The sequence below is a fragment of the Manis pentadactyla genome, chromosome 13, assembly GCF_030020395.1.
Source record: "Manis pentadactyla isolate mManPen7 chromosome 13, mManPen7.hap1, whole genome shotgun sequence".
Lineage (NCBI taxonomy): Eukaryota > Metazoa > Chordata > Mammalia > Pholidota > Manidae > Manis > Manis pentadactyla.
The window spans coordinates 69,199,612-69,218,102 of record NC_080031.1 but is presented as its reverse complement, the minus strand read 5'-3'; the positions used below and the strand labels follow the sequence as shown (position 1 = coordinate 69,218,102).

At 41.2% G+C, this 18,491-nt stretch overlaps 1 long non-coding RNA gene across 1 annotated transcript in view; it reads left to right on the top strand.

Moving 5' to 3' along the window:
- Nucleotides 1-3,865, top strand: part of LOC118921373 (uncharacterized) — a 51,650-nt gene extending 47,785 nt beyond the window's left edge. The window contains exon 5 of the long non-coding RNA XR_008993288.1: nucleotides 3,638-3,865. This is a non-coding gene — a long non-coding RNA (uncharacterized LOC118921373). The remainder of the gene's footprint in view (nucleotides 1-3,637) is intronic.
- Nucleotides 3,866-18,491: the final 14,626 nt, after the last annotated feature.

Below are 18,491 nucleotides of genomic sequence, written 5' to 3'. Positions count from 1 at the left end.
GTCCTGCTTTTGGCATGGAGTCAGGCTCAGTGAAGGTTCCCTGGGTCCCCTGTGCATTCTGGGCTGCTCCAGCAAATTCCCGTGTCAGCCTGCCCAGTCCCACTGGTGACCAGGGGTCAGTGCACATTCTCCCATGGTTCTCTGGAGAGTTGCCTTGATGGCACCAGCTCTGTTTCTAGCACCCTTCCTGTGAGCCAGAGAACTTCCTGGTTTTGCTGATGGGGGTGGGCTGGTGGATGACAGCAGGCAACAAGGCAGAACTGCTGGATTTCCTGCACATACACCTGGGTGAAGGCAGGGTGCTGGGGGCTGCCTGTACTGAATCTGAGGTTGCTGTGTGCACCCAGATCCTGCTCTCAGCCACACTAAGATGTGCAGAAGGAGCACAAACAGTGGCACTGGTTCCTCCAATCCCAGGCTGCCTCCAACCATTTCCTTGCCAAACAGTGGATGTTTAATGCCAAAGCTTAGGTTGTTCACTTACGGTCTAGTTGCACTATAAACCGCTAGGCCTGTTTCCTGCACCTCCGGGCTGGGAGTCTGAGCCAGGCTCTCTCAGCAGTCGCTCCCCCGCTTCCCTCATTGTGCTAGGGGTTGGGTTCCTGCAGTTACTTTGCCTCTGTCTTTCCTGCCATTTTGGGTTTTTAAAAATGTGATCTTTCCCTTGTTGTATAGAAGGCATTCACTTCAGAATATGTTCTTCAGCAGGGTGAAATGCTCTGTATGTAAGTGTAAATTTGGTTTGTAGGTAGGGGAAGGTGGATTCAGACTCTCTACTGTGCCATTTCCCAGAATCTACCTGTGTCTTTATATTTAAACAATGTCTCTCATAGAGAGGATATAGGTGGGTCTTGTTTGTTTTTTATCCATTTGGACAATCTTTGTCTTTAATTGGAATGTTTAGTTGGTTATAATTAATGTAATTATTGATAGACCCCCCCCCCCCACCCTGAAGGGTCAGATGGTTGCCCTGCCCTCCAGGAGCCTGTGTGTCCTTGATTTTAAATCTGTCACCTTGTTTGATTCCTACTTGTTACATCTTTGTTCTTTATTCCTCTGCCTCTCTTTTTCTGTCTTACTGGTTAATTGACAACATTTCATTTGCTCTCTTAGCTTTTCTTGCTCTTTGGTGTTAAGTTTTTATTGGTTGTTCTCAGGACTGACACAATTATTACAATCTACTTAGAATTAATATTATACTAGAATTTATATTAAGTATAAAAATCTTACAATAGTAGAATTGTGTTTATATCTATCCATTGTACAGTTGATGACATATATTTTAATTGTGCATCTGTCATGACTTCTCATAATATATTGTTATTTTTGATTCAAACAGTTGCCTTTAATATAATTAAAAGAGGGGAAAAATAATTTTATATATATTTCTATATATTTAACATTTCCAGTGCTCTTCATTCTTGCTTATGGATCTGAATTTCAACCTGGCATCACTTCCCTTCAGCCTAAACAGCTTCCTTCAGCTTTTCTTGTAGGTTAGGTCTACTGATGACAAATTCCCTCTGTTTTTATTTTAAAGTGTTTTGTCTTTATTATTTTTGAAGATCATTTTTGCCACCTAAACATTTCTGAGCTCACAGATTTCTTTTTTTTTTCCCAGCAATTCAAGGTCATCATTATACTCTTTTCAGTTCCCATCATTTTGATGACAAATAGCATTCATTTGTGTATTTAAACTGTTGCAAGTAATGTGTCTTTAATCTTTTTTTTTCAGATTTTATTATATTATCTTAAAAGGCAAAATGTGTACCTATGTCTTATTTTTATTCTGTTTGGGACTTGATTAGATTCTTGACTCTGAAGTTTGATATATTTCATTAGATTTTGTATATTCTCAGTTATAATATTTTTCAATTTTTTCCTCATTATTTCATGTTTGTCTTTCTGGGACTCCAGTTAAACATATACCAAACTGCTTGTTATTGTCCCACAGGCCACAGAGTCTTTGTTACTGCTGTCCATCTTTTTTCACTTTTCTTCATATTGGATAATTTTTTAGCAATCAAATTTTAGTATTCAATTTTATTGACTCTTTAATACTAGTTTCTAATCTTTTTAAAACCACTTAGTTAATTTTCACATCCTTTATATCTTTTTTATAGTTTCCATTTCTCTGACAATATTTCACATCTATTCACGTGTGTGTTGTTTACTTTAACTGTTTGACAGTCATAGCTATTAAGCCCTTCTCTACTAATTCCAACCTCTGGGTCATCTTGGAGTCTTTTTTATTGACATTTTTCCTCTCTTTAATACAGACTTAATTTTTTTAGAGCTCTTTTATGATCTCAGAAAGTACAGAGTGTTTCCATAGGACCCATGTCCCCCCACATTCACAGCTTCCCCCACTATGAACATCTTGCATGAAAGTAGTATGTTTGCCAAAGTCAGTGAACTTGTGTGGACACATCACTATCAAAGTTCACAGTTTACATTGGGTTTTTTTCCTGGTGTTCTACATTATTTGAGTTTGGACAAATGTATAATAACATCTACCCATTAACAGTATCACAAAGGGCAGTTTCAGTGCCATAAAAATCTCCTCTCCTCCACCTGTTCATCCTTTCCCCAGCCCGCAACCCCTGGCAGCCACTGAACATTGGACTGTCTCCATAGTTCAGCCTTTCAAGAATGTCATATAGCTAGAATTATACAATCTGTAGCCTTTTCAGATTGGCTTCTTTCATGTAGTAATCATGTAAGGTTCCTCTGTGTTTTCATGGCTGGATAGCTCATTTCTCTCTAGAGCTGAATGATATCCCATTGTTTGGATGTACCATAGTTTATCCATTTCCTGACTAAAGAGCATCTTGGTCATTTCTACTTTTTGAAAATTATGAATAAGTCATTTCCACTTTTTTGAAAATTATAAATAAACCTTTTATAAAACATTCATGGGCAGGCTTTGGGGTGGACATGTTTTCATCTCATTTGTGTAAATACCAAGGGGCATGATTGCTGTATTGTATGGTATGAGAAATGGTCAGTTTTGTAAGAAGCTGCCAGAGTGTCTTCCAAAGTGTCTGTACCATTTTGCAGTCCCTCCTGCAATAAATGAAAGTTCCCTTTGCTCCAAATCCTTGCCAGCAGTTGCTTGTGTTACTATTCTGGATTTTGGTCATTCTAATAGATATGCAATGTTTTAATGTCCATTTTCCTGATGACTTATGATGTGGAGAATCTTTTCATATGCTTATTTTCTATCTTCATATGTTCTTTGATGAGGCATCTTTAATGAGGTTTTGGATTTTTGTTTCCTTATTGTTTAGTTTTAAGAATGCTTTATATATTTTGGATAACAGTCCTTTACAAATATTTTCTTCTAGTATGTGGCTTCACTTCTCATTCTCTTGATGTTGTCTTTTGCAGAGTGGAAGTTTTTAGTTTTAATGGTATCAGGTTTATTAATTATTTCTTTTCTGGATCATAACTTTGGTGTTATATATATATAAAAAGTATTGCCATAGCCAAGATCATATAGATTTTCTCCTATTTTATCTCCTAGGAGTTTTATAGTTTTACATTTTACATTTAGTCTGTGATCCATATTGAGTTCATTTTTGTGAAATGTGTAAAGTCTGTGTCTAGACTGATTTTTTTTTTTTTTTGCGTGTAGATGTCCAGTTGACCCGGCATCATTTGTTAAAGTATCTTTGCTCCATTGTACTGCCTTTGCTCCATTGTCAAAGAACAGTTTACACTTCCAGAATATTGGTATATAAAAACATCCTTAGTATCACATTGAATGATATTTCAAAATTGAGCATCATGATGCCTTAAAACATTAATACCTTTCCTTTTAATTTTTTAAGTTAAATTTTGAAAAGTTTCTAATATTTAATACATCTTTAGCCTTCATAAATATTGTGTCATAGTTTTTCTTTATTGAATTACTAACTTGGTGATTAATATAATTAGACTTCCTAATATTTAATCTCCCTTGCATTTTTAGAACATCACTTGATTATGATGGCTTTTAAAAATATTTTGCTGCCTCTGTTTGCTAAGAATGTATTCCTAAGTAAATTTTTGGCCAACAATATATGTTTAATTTGTTTTACTTTTGTTTGCTGAAACATTTTCAATTAGATCAATGTTACGCCGATTTATTTTCTGAAACAGTTAAAATGGCTGGGCAGCTTTTCTGTTTTTGATCTATTAACAGAAATCAACTCTAAAATAATTAAAGCCTAATGTTTGGTGGTGGTGGTGGTGGTGGCACGGAGTGAAGCATAGACAACTCAAAGTTTCTTCCTTTTTTATTATTGTTTCAGCTTCCTAACCCTTCTTGAGTCAGCTTTGGTAATTTATAGTTTCCTAAAAATCATCTGGTTTCATCCAGGGTTTGAATAAATTAGTATCTTACTGTTCAGTGTATTATCTTATGGCATTATGTTTAATACCTTTAAAAAAAAGTAGTAAATGAAGTTCATTGTAGGAAAAGAATCAGAAAATACAGAGTATATGGAGTCAGGTAGATACTGATTCTTACTTTCATGACCCATAAATAACCTCTGTTAACTATTTTAGGAACATTTCCAAATGTCATTCTAAAAACCTGTACTTTTTACCTCTGTAAGTTTGTGCTGCAAGGAGTTGATGAGTTGGTTGAATAGACACCATTAGGTTTCCTCTCTGTTGGTGTCCTGAGGGCTGGAGATGGATGTGGGAGTGTACCACAGTGGTAGGAGCACAGGAAAATTTGAAACAATGCTTAGCTCATGAGTTAGAGAAATAGATGGACAGTGGGGAGTTTTATTTCCAATGCAGTGAGTTTAGAGATAAGATTTTGTTCATAATAAAGGCTCTTTAGTGCAGGATAGGAAAAAATAAGACAAATTAATTCAAGAGGCTGAAGTGCTATATTGCAGAGTGACAGGTACTTTTGAATGATACATAAATCATGATACAGAAAGAGGTAGGAGTGTTCTGAGTTGATTCAGATGGGAAGGTCTACTTCTTAGGCTTTATAGGCTTTATCATAGTGGCATTAGGGTTTTGTATGTGCAGATGCTCCTCTAAGCACGAACACAAACGGCTTTTGTTCGGGTATTCCAAGTAAACACGTTTAAGTGGACTTGGAGCTTAAGCCAGATCTGGGACTTGGAGTTAGTTGCCCATTTTTAGCTTTGTGATTTATAGTGTCTTAATATCTCCACGTGTAGGGTCAAGTGCCTTCATATAATGGCATTTGTTGGTTTAATGACTTCAGGTGGATTTCTACTTGCTGAGTTGATGTATTGTCTTTAACATACCGAGAGTGAGATGAAGTACTGGGGGAAGATAAGCAAATGTGTGGTCCTTACCAACCAGTCACTGTGGAGCCACAGCCCAGAGGAAGTCGGCTTGGCAGAGATGCCCTTCAGAGGGTGGGGCAGTAGAAGGAGGTAGAGAGTCGGCTGTGCTGACACAGATGTACTACTGGCTTTGGAGTAAACAGAGCTTCCAGGCAGAAAGCAGATTGGTGCTTCATGTGTCCTGTTAGGAACTAGCTGTGTGATCTTTGATAAGCCCTCTTTAAGCCTCGGTTCTTGCTCATTAAGTGAGGATTGTAGTCGATCCTTTGACAAAGGATTTGAGTTTCAGTTTAGATGAAGACTATGAACTGAATTTGTATACTGTAGCAATGATTTATTGAGTACCTTCTGTGCTTGGGCCATACCTGTGCTAGTAGTTGGTGCTGGAGCAATGAATGAGACATAAATCGCTGTGTTATGGGGAAGTTAGAGTCCACTGGGGGAGCTTACAATTCATAACTTAGTAATACTTCAGGACAGGAAAACACAGCCTTCCATTTCAGCAAATATCCAAATAAATAATGTATGCTGTTTAAAAGAGAGGGAGCTAAAGAAAAATATAAAGAAGGAAGGGGAAGGAAACCTCTCAAGCCCAACCACTCTGAAATAACCATATCTATCATGAAGTAATCATCCCTCCAGAAATCTCTATAAATATGTAAAACAGAAAGTTGGAGAGATGCATATAAGGCAGACAGATAAATAGGCCCAACTAGTTATGTGAAAATGGTGTCTTCTGTATATTTAAAAATAAAATTGTTGAACTTAATTTTATTTGAATCTAAATGAAAAATTTTAAACTAAAATGATAACAAGGGAATTGATAATACTTCAAAATAAATGTTTCCATTGCAAATGATGTAGAATTCTAAAAGATATCTCTCCTGTTAGGATGCAAGGTTATATAAATTCAGAAATTCAAGTCTTATCTTTAACCTTTGTTTCAAATTTTTGTCAGTAATAATTGACATTTTTATTATGAAAGTTGAAAAAAATCAGCATCTTTTTTAGTTCGTTATACCTTCCCCTCCTAACTTCCAACTCTTGTTTTATTTTATAATTATACCGCTAAAGTCACCCTCTTTCCTGGAATCATAATTTCCATAATAGTTTAGTCTTAGTTCTGTGCTGAATGCTCACTGAGTTCTCTATTGATGCTTACCTACATTGAATGCTGTACTGATGCTCACTATCAGTCCTTTCAGAATTTCTGATTTCTTGGTTTTGATTTATCTCTTGGCTGAATGGATAAAACACCCACAGAAAGTCCACTTGAAGGCATCAGAGAGCTCCCTGGCAGCCAAGACTTGTGGGGCCAAAAGCCTGGGGAGAGGGAGGCGCAGAAAAAGGAGACCTGTCTTCTGTAATTTTCATACTCAGATATTGCTAGGTTCTCAGGCTGCAAAGGGTGAGAGGCTAAGATGACAATTTTGAGCATGCTCACTGTGCCAAGATGAAAAAAACAGCGGAGATCATTACCTGATGAGGAAGAGGGACCCTTGTAAACCCTTCAGATCCTCGTTGAGATCCCCAAAGAGCCCAGTGCTAGACATGAAGGCAAACCAGAGGCCAAAGTAAGCAGCCCAGCTTACATCAGTCCCCGATGGCATCGAAATAAAATGCTCCATTTCACCTGCTCACTAGAAGTTAGGGTTTAGGGTAAGCTCCATTTGGAGGAAGATATTCTTTTCCAGTGTTTCTATTATTTTTCATTTGTATTTCATGTATCTTTATTATATAAGGCAAATCTTTTCATAAAAATACTGCCACATGTACCAAAAAAACTGAGCTTAGAAAACAAGTATAAGCTCATAGGCTCATAGATGTCTCAGATACTGCAACGTTAAGCACAGACATTATCATGAGTATGATTAATATGTTTAGATAAATATGTGACAAGATGGAGAATTTCACCAGAGGAAGGAATCTATTTAAAAAAAAAAGAATCAAATGGCAATTCAAATGCTGAAAATGTCTTAAAGAAGGGAACAATCTCTAATCACCCTTAGAATTTGAGATCTGAATCAGTCTTCTCTTGTCTTTAATGGATATCCCTTTTATTCCTTTTTCAGAGTGGTCACTATTGTCATTCTTTATAAAAAATATAAATATTCTTCAGTGTATTTCAAGACAGTCACAGCTCAGTAGTAGGGATATTAGGTTTGTGAAATTTCATTCTGTTATGGAAGAAAATTTAAAATTTCACATGATATGATTGAACATATGGTTGAGAGAGATTTTCTTTAAAAATCATCTTTAACATTCTTGAAGAAAATGATAACATTTGGAAGTCTTTGCTTCTCAAAAAAGGGACATCTTTCATTTGTGAAATTATACATTTTATTTTTAAGCCTAATTTTGAATATAAATATTGCTAAGGTGACACAGTGCCATATTGAGGAAACCTGGCAAAGAACTAGGAATTATACATACTAAATTTATTGAAAATCATACAGTTGACTTTTGAGCAACACAGGTTTGAACTGTGTGGGTCTACTTATATGCAGATTTTTTTCAGTAAATAATATTGGAAAACTTTTTACAGATTTGTGTCAACCTGGAAAAACATTTTCTTTTTGCTGCCTTAATTGTAAGAATACAGTATATAATAAATATACAGAATATGTGTCACTCAACTGTTATCAGTAAGGGTTATTCAGTCAACAGGAGGGTATTGGTAGTTAAGGCAAAAGTTATACATGGATTTTTCCAGTGCATGGTAGTCAGTTCTCCTAATCCCTGTGTTGTTAAAGGGTCAACTGTATACTTCCTTCTGTGTCTGATATATATTTCTGTGTGAAGACTAAAAAAAATGGCAGAAGATAACAGCATTTATTGGTAATGTTGATATCTGGAGTCATCACCCAAAGAATCTTTGACCACATATTTGTAGTTCATTCATTCAGCCAACATTTACTGGGCATCTACTGTGATACTGTCTTTGTGTTTGAGAAATTTGAAATGTGGTAGGAGAGGCAGACACTTTTAATTTCCAAAAGGAGACCCAAGGTGGTACATGCGAGATTGAGTGGGAATGCTGCATCTTACTGATGTTGAGCGTGGATGCGGGGAAGGAATCTTGAGGGAAGTCTTCACTGTGGAGGGATGGCCCAGGGAGTCTGGAAGGCTAATGGCAGTCCAGCAAGCAGAAAAAGAGAGAAAGAGTGTGTGCAGGAAATGGAGTGGTGCTGGTTCTGTTTGTTGTAGTTGTTGTAAAGAATGTAAGACACAGTTATTTCTGTGCTGTAGAAATTGACCACCTGAAGCTCCCCCAGAGTCCCTGAGCACCCCCGCCCCCCCAGTGTGTCCCAGAGTCCCTGAGAGCCCCCCGTCAGCGTGACCTGCACTTGTTTCATGAAGATGAGGCTCAGGTCCCTATCCGTGTACCAGCTTTGCACTGTCCTCTCCAGCGCCACAGTCCATCACCTGGTCCCAGAGTCTGTGCACAGATCTCGTTATTTCCAGAGGCTGCTTCCCGTGTAGCTCAGCTCAGGGATGAAGATGCCTCAGGGCCACATGCTTTCCTTCCAACTCCTGGGGCATCAGCCCTGAATCGCGCATTCCTAGTGCTTAGGAAGACACACTGAAAAACTGCCAAAGGGAGAAAAGAGTCAGCTGGTGTGAACTGGAGAACGGACATTCTCAGACTTCAGGTACATCCCAAACACCTGAAGGGCTTATTAATCCGCAGATTTCCAGGCTCCGGAGTTTCCAATATCGTAGGTCTGGACCAAGGCTGAGAATCTGGCCAAGTGATGTTGATGGTCAAGGGTGCACATCTGGAGAATCACTGCCTTGGAGGAAGCACATTTTCCTTATCTATAAAAAGAAGGGCTGAATTAAAACACAGCATCAACAACCATACTCTGATGTTTCATCTAGGCTGATATTCAAAGAACTGGTAATTCCTAAAAAGTATGTGATACCACTATGGCTTAGTTTGGTAAAGGTGTCCGAGTATGGTAAGCCTTCAGCTGTGTCAGTCGATGAGCTACAAGATGGCTCAAAATTTAGAAAATTTCCAATTAAAAACCATCTTTAAATAAGAGGGAAGGATAATATAGATGACTTTATGAAGGAAAAATAACCCAAATAGATTTTAACATTTAATGTTTCCCAGTTTAGTTTTCCTTATTTGATCAATACTTCTTACCAAACAGAACTTTAGAAATAGAAACTCTAGTAATGCGGTAGAGATCATTTTTGGATGTCTAGCCTCACTCAAGTTCATTTTAAACAAATAATCATGCATTTCTGTATTGAGCCGTGGCTCGCAGCTCTGGGTGAACACTGGAAGTACATGAAGGAAGCTGGATTTAATGACTCTTTGGCTTGGGCATGGGCATTCTTTTTAAAACTCCCCAGATAATTCAAATACATGTCTCGGGGTTGAGGATCACTGGTGTAGGCATTGAGCTAGGGGTAAACCTGTATTTCATGAGTTGAGATTTTACTGTTTTCCTTAGAAGCCCCTATCAACTAATGTGTGAGGGATTTTCACTTTTCTATGTCTTAGTGAACCAAAATCCCCCAACTTTGGTAAACAACACTTTGGAATAATGCTGTGCTCCATTTATTGCCAGTTGGTACAGAAATCATATTTTTCTTTCTAACGAGTATCATTAGCTATGCAGATTGGGAACAAATTTAAAACATGACAAATCATGGCAATGGGAAAACCAGGCAGAGAGCGTTCCAGCAACGTGACAGAAATGATGGAAGTTTTCAGAATCTTGCTGGCAGCAAATTCACTGCCAAAGAGCCACAGATCATGTTAACGCCTTGTTGGCTGTCATCCTGTTAGTTAAATGGAAGGGCACTTTTGATTAAGGGTATAGGCCAACCTAGATCAAAGTGAAAATGACTCTTGACACTTGGATTCTTTTTAAGAAAGAGCAGTTTGATTAGCCACTCATAAACTTGGCTGACCATATAGAGGGCTGTAAATTACTCAGTGAAACAGCTTCCCGTTTAGAATCATAGGGATTACAACAGAAATCTCACCAATTAATGGCTTGTGCCAGTTGCTAAATTTAGTATTTATTTATCCCAGTTCCCCAGATTTAGCAAATACAAGTGCAGGATGTCCGATCAAATGTGAACTTCACATGAACAGTGCATGATGTAATAAAATCTTAAATATTGCAATGCATATTCTAAAAAATTACTCATTTTTAAATCTGGAATCCACATCAGCTGGGCATTCTGTATTTTCTCTTGTAAGGTTGAAATCTCACTCCATCCTCCAAGGGGCTTTGGCAGGACTGACTTATAGGGGAAGGACTGTCTTGAAAGTACTACTATCTTAAAACATTTGATCTCTCACTCACCCCTTCTTCCCCTTGTAACTTATCATGGCAGCCAAACACATTCCCCTGCTTTAGACTAGGAAAATAAAAGTATAGGAGAGCTAGGTACACCCACGATAGTCAGAGAACAGAGCTCTGTCATCCACATTTATTAAGGCCTCCCCAAAACTTGACCTCCTCCTAGTCTCTGAGTTTATAATCCTTCATGATTTCACCTGCTGTCTTTTCTTTCTTGGCCTACATTTCATCATTCCTCTTTAAAACTGCATTCTCACCAATGGTCTCAAGTAGTTAATTCTTATGTTCCATCTACTCTGGGACCCTCGTTGGGGAACAAAGGAGTTAAAATTTTAGAATAACCTGGGGAACTTCTTCTAACGAGCTATGCCTGCTCTCCCTTCTGCCAGCCAACAGAGAAGCTCTGGTCTTGTGCCAGTGGGTGTGAGAAAGTCAGGCTGCTCCTCTCAAGTATTCATAGGAAAAAAACCTCTTCTGTGTCTGGTTTGCCCTTTTGGAAGTTGTTTGTGGGCGGAGGCATAGACAGTCCTACCAGCAACTCCCTAGTCCTCTAGCCCCCCTCCGGTAGCCCTCATTACCTGTTATAAGAGAGTCACACTGTACGCTGGCAGCTAATAGAATGTTAGACGTCCATTTACGAAAGAGGGGACTAGGTTTGCCTTTGTTGCCGCAGAAGCCACCCTGGCCTGCGTTCAGAGCACTTGCCATCTCCGTGTGCTGTTCCCGGTCACCCTGAGGCTGGCTGAGTGCACTGCAGGAGGGTGGGACTGCCATGTGCCTGGGCGTGGTGGCACCAGGCCAAGCAGTGATGGACCTATAGCACCTGCGAACTGCCTCATAATCCTGGCCACGAAATAAAAATGGGAGATGCTCTAACTTCACAGCCCCACTCTAGAACAAACCTAAGTTACCACGGGTTCAGCTTTGGGCACATATTTACAGTGAAAGCTGTACTGTTTTCTAATGTCAGGATTTCTGTTTTTTATCTTTTCAACAGTGGAATATTTTACAAAATTGTAAAGGTGAAACAGTAAAACAAGTTAATCTTTAGAACCACGTATTTCACTAAGTACTCGTATTTATTGCAGGTAACTGTTTTATCTTCGGGACATGCGAAGACCCATTTACTCTTAGTTGCATTAAAAGCAGTTGAAGTGCCAAAGAATGACATTTGGCTGTGCTTGTCAAACAAGCTAGTGTCTTATGTAAAAACACTTCGTTTGAATGCAGAGTTTTCTCCTGGGAGGAGCAAAAGCAATGATTGAAATTGCTGTCTTGTTCCCGTCTTGGGGGTGGTCATTTGGACGCAGGTAACATGATCAGGAATTCCTGAGCGGTACTTGGCAGAGGCCCCGCCGGGACTGGGAGGTTCAGCAGGCCGGCATGGGCTCGTTCCTGGAAACGGGAAAGGGTAGCAGAACCATTCAGTGAGGGCCCCAGCATGTTGGACTTTCCCTCTTTGGAGAGGGAGCTTATATCTTGTGGTGCCGCTGACACCATGCCGAAAACACCTCATTACTGTGGTATGATTGGGGCCGTGCCCTCGAGCCACCTAATTCCAGTTCCCCGCTTTCACTGAGAAGTGCAAACACCCTCTGTGAGTCTTCCTGAGGAGGAAGAACCTGTTTCAGCTCTCCGTCCCACAGATCCGTGAGTGGCCGGCCAGCACGCCCAGGTAATTGCCTGTCTGTAGCCGCTTGCAGCAGCCAGGTGGTAATCACGCTGCCTCCCGGAGGTCAGAGCTTCCCCGCCAGGTGCGTTACAGAAGCCCCGATAGAAGCCGCAGCTCAGTCTGCAAGGCACTGGTCCTCGCAGGGGGACCTGGCCCAGGGGCCGCCAAGCGTTACCACGCTGTGCGCTGTGCATGCAGTTGAGCGGTGCGCTTGCTGGAAGAGGCGTGGAGGAAGTTACCTGGGATAGAGGCTCGGCGGTTCCCAGCGCAGGCCTGCAAAGCTGCTGGAATGAAAGTGCTGCTCGAGCCCAGCGGGCTTTCTGCCAAACAGGATCCAGACGAGCACTCCTAAGCGGCCCAAGAACATGTGTCCTTGGCCCTGGGGGTCATGATGGTGGCCGAGGGGGCACATGGGCTGCCAGGACCACAAGCAAAGGTCAAGTCAGAAAACCGCACACGTGTATGTGTGTGTTTCAAAAATGAGTCTTATACCAAGAATGGATCTTTGAAAACTGATCTTGAGCTTTGAAAAAAATTCTAATACAGGAATACACTTGAGTCTAATTTGCTGTAGTTGTTTGGGGTTCATAAGGGCAATAATTCTATAGGGAAAGTTAATGAAATTTCACTTAAATACCTGTTTACCTAGAGTGTGGCTCCAAAGATCTCAAATTTAGTGATAGTGATTTGGGGTACAAATTTAGTGATATGAGTACCAAGTGGGACTACAGAATTCTTTATCTCCTGGGAAAGAATTCTCTCTCTAATTTCTCATGTATATATGCTGTTACACACACACAAAAAACATATGGTGAATATACAACTTAACATTATTCACATAAACAACACTGGAAACTAAAATCTGTGTTGCTAATGCCAAGTAAGTCTTACAAGAAAATGACGTGATCGAAGTTGAGAGTGTCGGTTTACCACAGGAAGTCAAGGAGGCCGTACCATGTAACTTCACAGTTTTGTACATCATTCTTGAACATGTATTGTGTGATCTTTTGTCTTTCAGTGAAGTTTTACAATGCACAGTCATAAATTATTGTCTTAGATAATTGCATGCACACCCACAGGCAGTGTTTACAGAGTGGGCTTGTGGCTGATGTTTGGATCAAGTTCTAAAGTCAACAAGTAAAGCAGAAATGATGAGTTATAAACTTACCCCTAGAAAGTGTGGAAGTCACTCATAAAAAGTGTGTATAATTTTAGTTTTATAGTAACTGAAGATGTAACTATATGCATGCTGATGTTTGAGTGTGCACAGAATGAGCTAGGCTAAAGAAAAGACAGATGTTCACACTGATGTTTGGGTATTCAAACCATTGCACTTGACATAGACAGGAGGCATCAAAAACAGCTTTCAAGTCTCTACTGAGATGATGGATGGATTTTAAGGGATTTCTGCTTTCTGGCAGGGTTGACTCCATTTTGTCTTAATAGGAGGCTTCTCTACTCCTAAAAAACATTTTTTTTCTTTTGTAATGAGGATTAAGAGAGAGAATGGTAGCTCAACTCATGGGCTTTGGGTTCTAAAGTCTGTGCAAAAAGTAAAGGAGTGTAGGATGTAATTCCACGTCAGTGTGAGGAAATAAACTTTAAGTTGAGTTAGTTTCACTGTGGATGTTCTTTTCTTTACACTGTGTGCACCTGTATGTGGAAAGAAGATGGGTTTTATCTCCTTAAGTCAATTACAATTAGCTGATCATTTTACTTTATTTACCATAAAACTGATTTGGGAGATAGTGGCAGCCGTATCAGTCTCTCTTCTCACAACTCCTTTTGCGTATGTGGTGTGTGCATGTGTCTGAACGCATCAGGGCACCTCGTACAACCCTCTCTCATCGCTTGAGTGTGAGGGAGGTAGAGACGTGTCTGGGGTCCAGCAGAAAAGGAGCTGTGTGGGTTAGAGGAAGACAAAGAAACTTTGTACGAAAGTGCCACCTGAGGGAGGAAGGCACCTGGCACAGGGACTGCGGCCCAGGATAGAGACCTAGTTGTGTTGGTAGGGGGGACGGAGGTACGGACGGCAGGCTCTTTTTCACTCCCGTCTGCCTCCCAGCCCAGCACTTCATGGGTTCTTTGTAACTTGTCCTCTGGAGAGGAGGGCGGGCTGTTTTACTGGAAACTCTATAAGGGGCTGTGGTCCAAAGAGTGCTGTCTTGGTAACCCTCTGATAGGGGGCAACTCAAGAGAAAGAATGGACAGAAGCTGTGGCTGTTTGGCTCCATGACGCCCGACACACCAGCCGAAATACTGCAGGATTGGAATTATTCATGAGCACATTGGAGGCCCTGTCTGGGGACCGCCAGACACTAGTGCATGCATGAGGCAGAGAAATTTGAATTATTATCGTTAATGTGCCCACATCTGTACTCACAGGCTGGTGAAGCTGAGAGAAATTCTGTTTTCACCTCTGTTATTACACATTTCACGGAATGGTAATTATTTGTTAACACATCTGCTCCCCTCCTAGGCACTAAGGCCCCCCAGGCCAAGGGCTGCATTTGCTTCATCTTTGTTTTTCCAGAATCTAGCTTTGATTCTGGTACATAGTAGGTGCTCACTAAGTGGTGGTGGTGTTTTATTGTTTTTGTTTTTAGCATGAGTGGTTTCTGTGTTTGTGTTCAATGGAAACAACTGTCTGAAATATAAAATTATTTGGAGAGGAGGAGAAGCCCAGGACTTTAACTTGTTGCCACGTCTACAGCATCTTCCTTCACAGGCTGTTGCCATGAGCACAAAAAAGTCAACAACAGAGCTTCCTGCCCGGGAGGTGAATGCGCAATTAGAATCTGGGGAAGGAACCTCAAAATATCCCATTAGATTAGAGCAGTATTGTTTTTATACAGAGGTTGGGTAAAGGAGGAAAGAGAGCATTTCAGCTAGAGGCTTTTAAAGACTGACAATGAGTATACACAATACGAGCCTCAGTTTATTGTGCCGGAATGAATGCATTGGTATTTCTAGGCTGTAACCTATATATCTGCTTTACTTGGGGAGGGGATGGGCCAGGGAGCCAGAGAGGAGGGATTAGTGTTGTAAAAATAGAAGCAGTGTGAGAGAGACTGAAGAAAAGGATGTTAGCAGTGACCTGGCTCAGCCACTTAGGCAGCTCTGCCACATTCCTCAGAACAAACAGCTATTAAAATCTGAAAGCGCACAAAGCCCGTGGCAGGCTTGGTAATGACAAGCACTGTTAGCACGCTGTAATTAACACGGGGGGTATAATTTATAAGGAATGCGCTATACAGTTTAATGCCAACACAGAGCGGGAGTATCTGTTGTTAGCCTGGGGAATCAAAAGTGGCCTTACCCCTTGATGCAAGCATCTTTCCTGCCAAATGGGCTTTAATTTATTTTTCAACTCACAAAATCCTTTGTCGCACTGAGTTCTGTGCAAGGCACGAATGATCCTTGGAGGTGACCCTTAACCTCCCCTCTCCCTCCCATATTAATCAGGAAGGAAAGTCTCAGCAGACTGTCTTTACTGTACATAATTAAGCAGTTCTGAATGCTCAGTGCAACTCAATTGGGATGGCCCAGAGCCTGGGACTATGACAGTTAATGGGTTGCGACTGGCAGTTCTTCTGCCTCTATAATAAGCGAAGGAATTTTTTGCTTTCCAACTGAGGACGGGACGAGGAAGAAGCCCCAAAGATGACAACAGTGACAACATGGGTGCATAGGTTGTCAGGCACCTCTCCTCCTGTGATGGTCTTCGGAAAGGAAAGTGCCTCCTAACTGGAGGAGATTAGTTATTAATTTTCCTTTTTAGTGGCAGTAACAAGCCAAGGCCTTTACTCAGCGTAGCAGAGGACTAGTGTGAGAGGCAGTCCCAGAAAAGAGCTCTAATGGGAATGGGAAGGTTTATACCTCTTTGCTCTCTGCCTCCTGCGAGCCTTCAAGCTGCCCGAAATAATGCCTCAATCCTCCTCCTGTGGTGATGAGGATGTATAAGAAAATGCTGTTATTTTGCTTTTAGAGGATGGTCAACAGAAGTCCCTGTCATAAAGGATCATTTGCTGGGCCTGTGGCCTTCCTCTGCTGACCTACACACACAAAAACAGCCTCTCTTTCTTTCCCTTAAAGAAAGAAACAGGGTAAAATTACCTTTGAAGCAAGACAAATATGGTGACAGAAATCAATGGTAATTTCAGCCATATAATCTCAGCATCTCAAGTAAAGAATGCTCGTTGGCTTTGTCCATTGAACAACCTAGTTAAAAAACAGAAAACCTTTTTGTGCTGTATGAGCTGTGGGAATAGCTGGCATAATGCCGTCCTTAAAGGATCCTGCAAAAGGGAAAACATAGCAAACACTGATCTGCAAGGCCCCGTGTGCACCAGGAATCTATACTACATGAGGAGACCCCCCTGAGATGCTGAAAATAAAGGCATAGAAGGCAGCACAGGAACTCAGGAACCAGCCTGAGTGACTCCAGACCCCCTTAGCATGTGACCGTCTGCCCTGAGAGGAGACCCCCTGTTGTTCAGGTTTCCCGGGAGGAAGCGGGACAGTCAGGACAGGTTAGGCTGCGTGGAGAACTGAGGTGAGGAGCTGGGTTTGTATTTTGGGCTCTGCTGCTCACCTGTGCAGCCTTTAGAAAGGGCCTTGATTTCCTGAAGAATTAAAGGAGCAGAACCTCTGAGTGATTTAAGGCTTTCAAATGCCAGGGAGCCATCAGAAGCCTGCCTGATTGATCAGCATCCCAAATCCTCCTCGTCTGGGGACTGTGTTCTAAGATTAGAGAGAGTGGTTTGGCTCCCGTGCGTGTATTCTCCAGGCTTCGTGGGGAACGCAGGTGTTTTGCTTGAGCAACTGGGGCTGGAAACAGTGAGAAACACTCTGTTTTTGAAAGGTAACAATTTGGAGAACTGAAAACCTTCACTTCCTTTCCATACGGATGAACAGAAGTCCTTTTCATTCACATCCATCATATTTTATTTCAAATTCAGAAACCTTTTAATTTCAGCAGAAAGCTCAGCATATGTTATCTCGCTCCAAAACAGCAAACGTGGCTTAAAATATATTCATGCATTTCAAATGCTTGCTCTCCAAACAATGTATGTATTTCTACTTGTATGGCACATATTTCAGCAATTTCAGAGGGTTTTTTTCTTCTTGCCCCTAGTTGCTCTAAATTCTGCAAGCACGAAGCAAATGTAAAGAGAATTCAAGAGCATTTTGCAATTCTTGAAAGGTTAATTGCACTATTTATAGACCAAACTGTAAAGCAAAACCCTCCGCGTGACCCCTCAGGGTCACCATAGTAATAGCAACCTCAGTGGAGCCCTGACCAGCCATGAATTACTGTCTGTGATACCGAGAATGCTGACAGTTCAATCACAGCACTGTTTCAATAGAGAACTCCATATATTTAAAGCGCTGATACTGTTTTCCCTCGAAATGACAGCCTTGACAGATGGGCCAAAAGCACCCCAGACGTTTGAACAAGGAAATAGAGAGGGAGCCTGCTGGAAGCTGGGCTCCATGCAGCCAGCCGAGAATGATGAATAGAGTGTGATTGTGTCTGACAGGTAGTAATATAACTATTCATTCACCGCAGAACACCTGGAGCCCACTATATTAAATGGTACAAGATGGAGAGATTCTGTGACAAGAATAGGAAGTGTGAATCCCAGGCTGAGTTTAGGTACAGCAATATAAAAGGTCAGGGGTCAAGCCACATAAACTGCCTCGGAGAAGGCTGTAATTAAATTATTTGCTTACTAAAGTGTTTCTAATGTTTTGCTAACATGTTGCTAGGATCATTACTTCAGCATGTCTGAACACTTGAAAAAAGCAGCCTCTCCCCCCCTCTGACAGCTCCAGCTATTGCTTTTCTCATCTGAAGTCTCTCTCTCTCTCTCTCTCTTTCTGCTGATGTTGCCAATGCTCCAACTAACGGTCTGAGAAAAGTCAAGGGAAAGGTCGTTAGCCGGAGGGTTGTCCAGGTGAAAGCTCCCACTGCGGGCCCCCCGGGGTGGCTGGGCTGGAGACCAGGGCCTGGAGGCAGGGCCTCATCAGCCACGGTGGGCAGACGCTCCCCCAGGTGCGAGGCAGGAGCTGCGGGCCCGACACGAGGGAGCAGGCTGGGTCTGCAGACGTTTGCCTCCCAAGTCAGGACAAACACAGAGATGCTGCTGACCCAGAGACTTGTTCTCAAAT